Genomic DNA, 8,655 nt, shown 5'->3' on the forward strand with positions numbered 1-8,655 from the left:
TGAAGATGACCGGGATAAAAGGGGGTGGGATAGCCAGTCAGGGAGAGCCTTGGAGGATCCCTGACCTGAGAGAGAACAGCATGCAGAAGAGAGAGTCTATGCTGTGAAGATCTGCAGCCATGAGAATACACCCAAGAGGTATGGACTTTAGAAATCTAATAACAATATGGAACTCTAGAAATAATAGAAGAACAACAGCATCCCAGCAATTACAGACACTGGGTGATAGTAAAGTATTTAGGTAGTTGAAAATACTACCTTGCTTATTTTTGTTGTGCGTGTGCTTGTTGTTTTATTAGATGTATTGTTTTACTCTTCATAGTAAGAGAAGTGCATGTTATGTTACATGCTCTCTGTAATTTCATAGGTTGAAACATGTTCATGTTACAGTTGTTAAAACAAAAATGAGGGAGTGCAGGGATTGGATATACCCCCACAAAAGCCTTATATATTCTTAATTTTTTGAATTGCATTCAGAATGACCTAATCCCCTTACAACGAGATTCTTGTGGATCGCAGGCTTACTTAAGACTTATTAAGAATCTTGAAAATAGAAAATGGGAAGGACCCTTTCTGTTGATAACCTGGGGGAGAGGATATGCTTGTGTTTCCACAGATTCCAGTCCATGATGGATACCTGCAAGACTAGTCCAACCAGTCTTGGTTACTCCAACTTCATCATCAGGTGGTGGGGAAGCTGAGGGAACTAGATGAATAGAGCTTGGTTGGTTCGGGCAGTGGGCCAAACATGTTCCAATGTTGGGGGTGGTTTTTTTTTCATTATTCTTGTTTGTATAAAACAAAAAAGAGGAAATTGTGGGCAGAGATGGGATAGAATTGAGTTACAGGCTGTGGGAGTCGCCTGCAGGTCTCTGCCTGACCTTGTGGGGAGGAGATGCCACACATCACACCCCTATGGAGAGGAGGCTGCTGGAAGCTGCCAAGCTCCTGAACAGCACATGATCACCCCATGTGGGGACATGGAGAAAGCACATTGCTCATGTGGCAATGTCTGATTGGTCGCTTAGTGAGAATGATCATATAAGGAAATAATGTGTCTTGAAGAAGTATTTAAAACCAGCTTGTTTCTTTGAATAAAGAATTCAGGTTCCCTGCTGGTCTTACTCTATGCCTCAGTCATTTGCAGGTCTCTCAGGAGTTTTGGGGTTATTCTTTTTGTCCATTTAGTTCCAAGGGGACTAAGGTGCTCATTCCAACATTTCTGAAAGAAGAATATCAGAATTTTAAAGCCCTGTACACATGAAAATTACTATTCTCCTGACACTTAGAATCATTTGCAGCTTCTTTCTCAGTTGGTTGTGAAAGTTTTAAAAACATTAAAGTCCTGATTTCAGTCTTTAAATTATTTTGAAATTCAAATCCTGTGACATTTGAAGTAGAATTGTTTCACAGCTGTCAGGAAATATAGAGGCAGAGTTGTTTCTCCCAAGTCACACAACAGCTTAGTATCTTACCAAGAATAAATATTTCTTTATGGGTCAGATCATGAACAATTTATTTTTTCATACACTTACAGACATATAAGCAGTCATGTTTTATAGAAAGGATGTTTACTCTGAAGAAGGACAACAGAAAAATGGGGTGCTTCAAAATCTGATCAACAATAAAAAATGTTCATATAATGTAGCTTCATAGAGACCAGCACAGTATTCATGTTTAAACCTGCTATTAGAGTAAAAATATCCTGATGCTTTCTTTGGATCCTTTATGAATTTAAGATGAAGAAAAAGAAAACCTCAAGAAGAGGAAGAGAGAATTCAGATGTTTATGCAAAAGGATGGATTAGATTTCAGCATTCACTTTGCTTTAGGTACACTTCAGGGAAATTCATGACATAAATATGCATGTGTTTGTGCAAATAGGCATAAATCCCACGCAGCATTTTAACTGCCATTTTCATTTTGAAATATACAGGGAAAAGACAAATATCTCTTTTATCACTGTTCTCTTTTTCTATACCACCATATATGGTATTTGCTTTTAAAAGTTTTTTGGCTCCTAAGAAACTTCAATATCCTAATTTAACTCTGCTATTAGGAGCCATCAAAAAACTCATTTTGACAGTCATCGTGGTAGCTTTACACCCTACCTCTGAGTGGCAGGAATTCAGCTATTCACTAACTGTCTGTGACAACTCTTGCACACCTGCTACTAAGCCCATCACGGCAAGAAACAAGGTCTGACGTGAAAGCTCTCTCCTAATACAGAAAAAATGATCTTCTAAAGTTTGTAATGAAACTGCTGCCTGCAGCGGTGGAACCACACTGATTAAGACAGGACAGGACAGAGTCATTGTACAAACTGTAGTCAGGCAGCCAAAGGAAATTTCTGTCAGAGGAAGATAAAACTAGCACATGTCAGCATAGCGTGGCATGTGCCAGCACATCTTTACAGCTACTTTTTCCCCATTGGAAGTTATGAAGTGTGGGAGCTTGTCCTGGAGGGAACAGGCTGCAAACTGGCCACGCATCCACACTGCAGACAACCAACCAACCTCATGCCTCAAGAAATAAGAAGCCACAACTAATGGCATCCAGACAGCTTATGGTCCTCTGCAAAGGACTCTGGGACCAGTTGGGAGTGGCCATGGAGATCAACAGCCCGTGACTGGCCAGAAGGCTTCTAGAACATTCTATGAGAGACTATAGTGTGTGTGTATATATATATATACACATACATACACACACACACACACACACACATATATATATGTGTGTATGTGTGTGTGTGTGTGTAGGCCCCACTTTGAGGACTTCTGAAGCAGCCCCTTTATGTTTTGTTTTGCACCCTCGTTTGTGCCCTTTTATTTATTTTAATAAACATCTTCAGTTTTGGCACTTCAATTGTGCCTGCTCCTTCCTTGTTGCTGTGCCACATGGCCACAGTGGAACTCCTAGAACCAGAGAGTTTCCCCATGCGCCCCACAGATCCCTCAGGCTGCTGATGCCAGCCCGTCTCCGGGTGTTCCACTGCTGGCTGGCTCAGAGATCACCAACTGTGACATTGTTCACAGGGGTTTTAGAATGAGGGAAGAGACGAGGATTTGGCTATGTTTTAGAAGGCTTGATTTATTATTTTATGATATATATTATGTTAAAACTATACTAAAAGAATAGAAGAAAGGATTTCATCAGAAGGCTAGCTAAGAATAGGATAGGAAGGAATGATAACAAAGGCTTGTGGATTGGACTCTCTGTCTGAGCCAGCTGGGCTGTGATTGGCCATTAATTAGAAACAACCAACGTGGGCCAATCAAAGATCCACCTGTTGCATTCCACAGCAGAAGATAATCAATGTTTACATTTTGTTCTTGAAGCTTCTCAGCTTCTCAGCTTCTCAAGAGGAAAAATCCTAAAGAAAGGATTTTTCATAAAAGATGTCTGCAACAACCAACAGTCGGACACATACCACAGCAATGAAGCAAACGGGATTATGAAATCAGGCTTGGCCACCTCACCACCCCGTTGCTGCATATGCAGTGGGAACATAAACACTGTGGACATTCTTGTCTCATGCCTAAAAATGTTCAAGGCCAAGTTGGATGGGGCTTTGAGCAATCCGATCTGGTGAAAAATGTCCCTGCCCATGGTAGAGAGTTGGAATGAGATGATCTGTAAAGTCCCTTCCAACCTAAACCTTTCTGTGATTCTGGGATCTGCTTAGGGCACCTGTGTGTGCCAAGCAGGACGTTTTGGACAAAAGGGACGACTTCAGTGGAAGACTTCAGTCTAAACCTCACCTGCTTAAGTGAGTCAATGAGACAACTCAGGTGTTAGAGAACTGAATAATTAAATAAATTAATAGAATAATAGAATAAATGTTCTAAATATCTATCTAAATAATTAAATATAAACAAAGAATAATTAAATCTTCTTTCTTGTATATGAAATGTCTTTGTACATACACATTTCAGGTTTGGAAAAACTAGTTCAGTGCCTGTTGTATATGGGTTCAGGCTTAAAAATTACTTTTTCAAGCTGAATGGAAATTTTAATTTTTTTAATCATGCAAATAATATAATATTTCAGCTGTTCTACTTTCAACTGCTCTCCATCCCATTTCTGAGTCCAAGACCAGACTTTTGCTATTCTAAACACCTGTGTATTCTCTCAATTCTTCCTCTTTCTGTGTGTGTTGATTCAGGATTCAGTCTTTCAACTAACTCTTCCTCCTGAGAATTTAATTGGACATTAACTGGCAGCTCTTAGTGGAATAGTGGGCTCTGACTGCAGTTTTATCTAGAGGCTCTGCTGAACACCTCCCCCAGCAACCAGTATCTTACAGCAACTGCCAAGTAATTTCTACTATAGGCACTATAGTAGAAATTATAAACTGATTTTCTCTACTTTTCAGCAAAATAATTCTTATTCTTTCCCATGGGTATAACATCACCTTGATATTCAAAACATACATGGATTTGCAAGACAATCCCCACATCTTCTTCTCACCATTCTGAGATCAAATTATGAAATGTACAGAAAGCATATAAAGCAAAGAAATAAATAGTAAAAATAAATATTTCTCTTCTAATATTCATTTCCTGACATTTGTTCAGTATCACCCCAGTTTCTTCCATTTTCTCAATTAATAAAATATTAAGAATTTTAAAATACCTTTACTATTAGTTCTAGATTTAGGAATTTTTATATATAATAGTAATTTCTGAAAATCTTAGAGATTACTACATCTGCAGTTGAAATGCTAGCTCCTAAACCTTTGAAAGCCAGTCTAAAATCTACTAACCTTGAAATGAGCACTATCAGACCTTTTAAATAATCTTCCATTATTTTCAGATCACATTTGCTATAAGAAAGGAAATAACATTTCAGGAAAGTTTGATGCTTTATGTTTTATCTGGAGTGTGCACAAAGCCTAAGAAAAGCCAGCTAGCCAGTTTTTGAAAACTATTCTGAACAATTCTGAAGACATAATTTTAATTTGTGTGCTATTCAGAACTTCCACCAACATTTTCACTGAAAGTAAAATCCAGCTTTACCGATAGAAACATAAAAGTGAAAAACAAAACCCAAATCTTTCAACCTGCTTTTACCTCTTTAAATGTCAGAGGTTTGGCACAGTTGTAGTTTCTTTCTGAGGCTAATTAGAACTTCTCAGTTTTTCCTGGAGGTAGCATTTAATAGAGCACTGCTCTGCAGTATCTCTTAGCTTCTGAAATAAACAGCAACTAGAAAAACAGTTCCAGTAGGGATAGAAAGAGCCACCAGAAATAAAGCAGTACATTCTGAGTGTGAATGTGGGTCATACAAGAAAGTTCATCCCAGTATTATGGCAGTTATTTTTTGGAGCTATGCCATTGATAAATTGAAATTTTTAGAACATGTAAAGCAGAGACTAACTTTTTACTTTGAAAACAAATGAAGTTTCCTACTTTCTTTGTATACACTGGCTTTCAATCACATTTTAAAATATGATATTTCTTCATTAGAGACAGAATAGAATTTAAAATATAGTTATATACACAGTAATCTTCTCTTATTAGGTTATAAAACTCTGACTCCTTAATATCTCATCACACATCAGTGCACAGTTTTTAACAAGCCTTTCCCAACTGATGAGTCCATTCCCCTAGCACAACTGTGTAGCTCAAAAATCACAAAATACACCAGCTCTGTAACTGTTCTAATTTATAAAGTAGTTAATATCCCTCCCAGATTCCATATCTGGATCCAGATATTCACTTACATCTGAATCAGCAGAGCAGCATACGGAGAATATTTTGGCTGTTAATCAAAGACAGATGGAAAACAGTGAGAATATAATGATTTTCTACTATCTACTGATGGGTTCAACATTCAGCTCTAAGGTTTCCTTATTATCTGTATGTTTTCTGCACTCTTCAAGGTAGGAAAAAGCAAGAGAACATGGAACATGTTCTCATGGATTGCAAGGAATATGGGTTATTCTGATTTTGGAAAGAGGATTGGAAGGGTAAAAGGGAGACAACTTGTGGGTTGAAATAAAGAAAGTTTATCAGGGAAAGCAAAAGCCACACACACAAGAAAAACAAAGCAAAACAAGAAATTAATTCACTGCTTCCCGTGGCCAGATAGGTGTTCAGCCATCTCCAGGGCAGCAGGGCCCCATCACAGGTAACAGTGACTGGGGAAGATACCACCATCAGTCTAAGTGTCCTCTCCTTCCTCCTTCTTCCCTTCACTTTATATACTGGGCATGATGCCATACTGTCTGGAATATCCCACTGGTCCCTTGGGATCACTCATCCAGGCTATGTCCCTACCTGCCTTCTCAAGCACCCCCAGCTTATCAACCCTGTTGATAACACAGAAATGTTTTGGTTGTGTTCAGCACAAATCCAAAACAGAGCCACAAATCAGCCACTGGGAAGAGCCCAGCACTGTTCCAAGGCACTGTTCCTAGAAATTGATTAGAAAATAAAAGTGTACAGTCTTAAAAAATTTGTGAAATAGTAAAATTGTGCCACTGTGTCCTTCTCCCCTGGCCTTATTTAAATTCTACATCATATTATTTCTCATTTTAGCTGATTGAGATATTTTTACTTTTCTCTAAGTCTCATTTGGAAAAGTGAGGCTGGTTTTATTATGATTTATAAAGATTTAAAAATATTACAACTTAAGTCAATAAAACTGATTTGACACTGTTGAACAAAGCCTAAAGTAATGTGATCGTGCAGAAGTTATGAGACAGGAATGTCATTAAACTCTCTACACTTTCTCCAGTAACTTAATTAATTATAAGAATTTTGGATAGCATGCTTTCTAAACTTCAGCTCTCTTCCAAAAGCTCTAGAATTCAGTTTTTCACATATTGAAATTTCCTTTCTTCTTCAAATTAAATTTTCTGTAATATATTATTCTAATAATTTAAAAGAAAATATTACATTTAGTGCTCACCTTTGGTTCATTTAATCTACAAAAAAAAGAGACATTTCCAAATCATACTAAATCAGTACTAAATTTTGTGTAGATAACTCACTCTGAGATATTTTCTACTGCCCATGGAGTCACAGAATTCACTCTTATTCACACACTGTCATGTCTATATTGCTTTTGAAAATTTTTCTCAGAAGAATCCTTAAGTATTTATATTAAAATAAAGCTTGTCAAATAGAATAGATATGAGCAGCAATACAGGTTCCTCCAGCTGTCAGAACCACTGTAAAGAGACCAGGCATTCATGCATGATGATCAGAAAGTTTATTTTTGAACTTTGGGGGGACTTAAAAAAGACCAAAAAAAGTGGCATTACTGTTTTGTTTCTTTGTCTGAAGAAAGCTGATTTTTTGTGAGGTCACTTTACATCGGTCCTACTGAAGATGTCCTGCAGTTCTTCTACACTTCTACATGGAGTCAAATTTATTTTTCTTAAAAGATATTTAAGTCCTGTATTGCTAGAGTGATGTGGTAGCATTCGTCTTTGTCTTAGGTTACAATGCAAGATGTAACCGAAAGTATGTATTCTATCACCATCCCTTAAAACCAGATAGGGCAGAGTTTTTTATCTCTTCAATGACCCATCCCTCATAACTCACTTCAGGGGAATATCTTCTGTTAATTTGCCATCAAAGTTTCACTGCATGACTGATAAAATTACAGCATCCCAATGTGAGATGCTCTGCCCAAGGGGGAGGAGCCAAGCATTCCTACCTGGATATAATCTGAAATTTGCAACATCACAACTGGCTTTATCCACTGAATTCCCAGAGGACAAGAGCTACATAATCACCACTGGACATTCAGAGGAAGACAAAATCCTTCTACAGGATCACTGCTCCAACAGAACCACACCTGCCGCTGCAGGAGGACTACAGCCACCATTTAATGGGACTGCTACCAACACCCTGGCCGACAGGATGTCAAGTTCAATTCTGACCCTGTCAGTGTTTCTGTATTATTACTGCATTTATTTTAATTTTCCTATTCAATGGTATTTCTGACTTGGTATCTCACACTGGTTTGCTTTCAAATGAGTACAGTGTTTTATATGATCAATTGCTTTCATTAAGTTTTGAAATAAATTCCCATTTTTATAGAACAAGTGCAAATAATCCTTGTACACAAATAATAAAACCTATATAGTTTAGTACAACAACATCTCCACATACAGGCATTTTTTAAAGACTTAAACGCACAGAAATTCAAATATTCCTCCTCACTATCTGGGCTACGTGCCTCTGTAGCAATGCTAATTCCCAAAGCAACTTATTGAAGGATTTTCCAAAAGGTACGATGCCTAGGACTTGCACATCTGTGCCAGAATGGCATATTTCAGATATGCCTGTTTACTGAGGGCAGGGTTATTAAATACCAAACTGAAATGCTCTTGTAAAGTTACACTGGACCAAACTCACACTATAATTGTCATATAAGACAGCAGCAATCTCCTGGAAATTGTGTTATTCTTTGTCCTACCCCCAATGTCACTTATTTTTCACCAGAAAGCCTCTATGAATGTGTACATAAACTCAGCTTGAAGCTGCTGTTGGACTTCTGTAGGGCAAGATGCTTCCCACCAGTTTGTCCCATGAGGAACTCTGCAGACTGGCTTTGAATGTGCCAGGTTCAACATATCAAACATACTTGAAGGTTATTTTTCCCTGCTATGAATGAATAATACATATCAAAGTAGATCACA

The sequence above is a fragment of the Molothrus aeneus genome, chromosome 4, assembly GCF_037042795.1.
Source record: "Molothrus aeneus isolate 106 chromosome 4, BPBGC_Maene_1.0, whole genome shotgun sequence".
Taxonomy (NCBI): Eukaryota; Metazoa; Chordata; class Aves; order Passeriformes; family Icteridae; genus Molothrus; species Molothrus aeneus.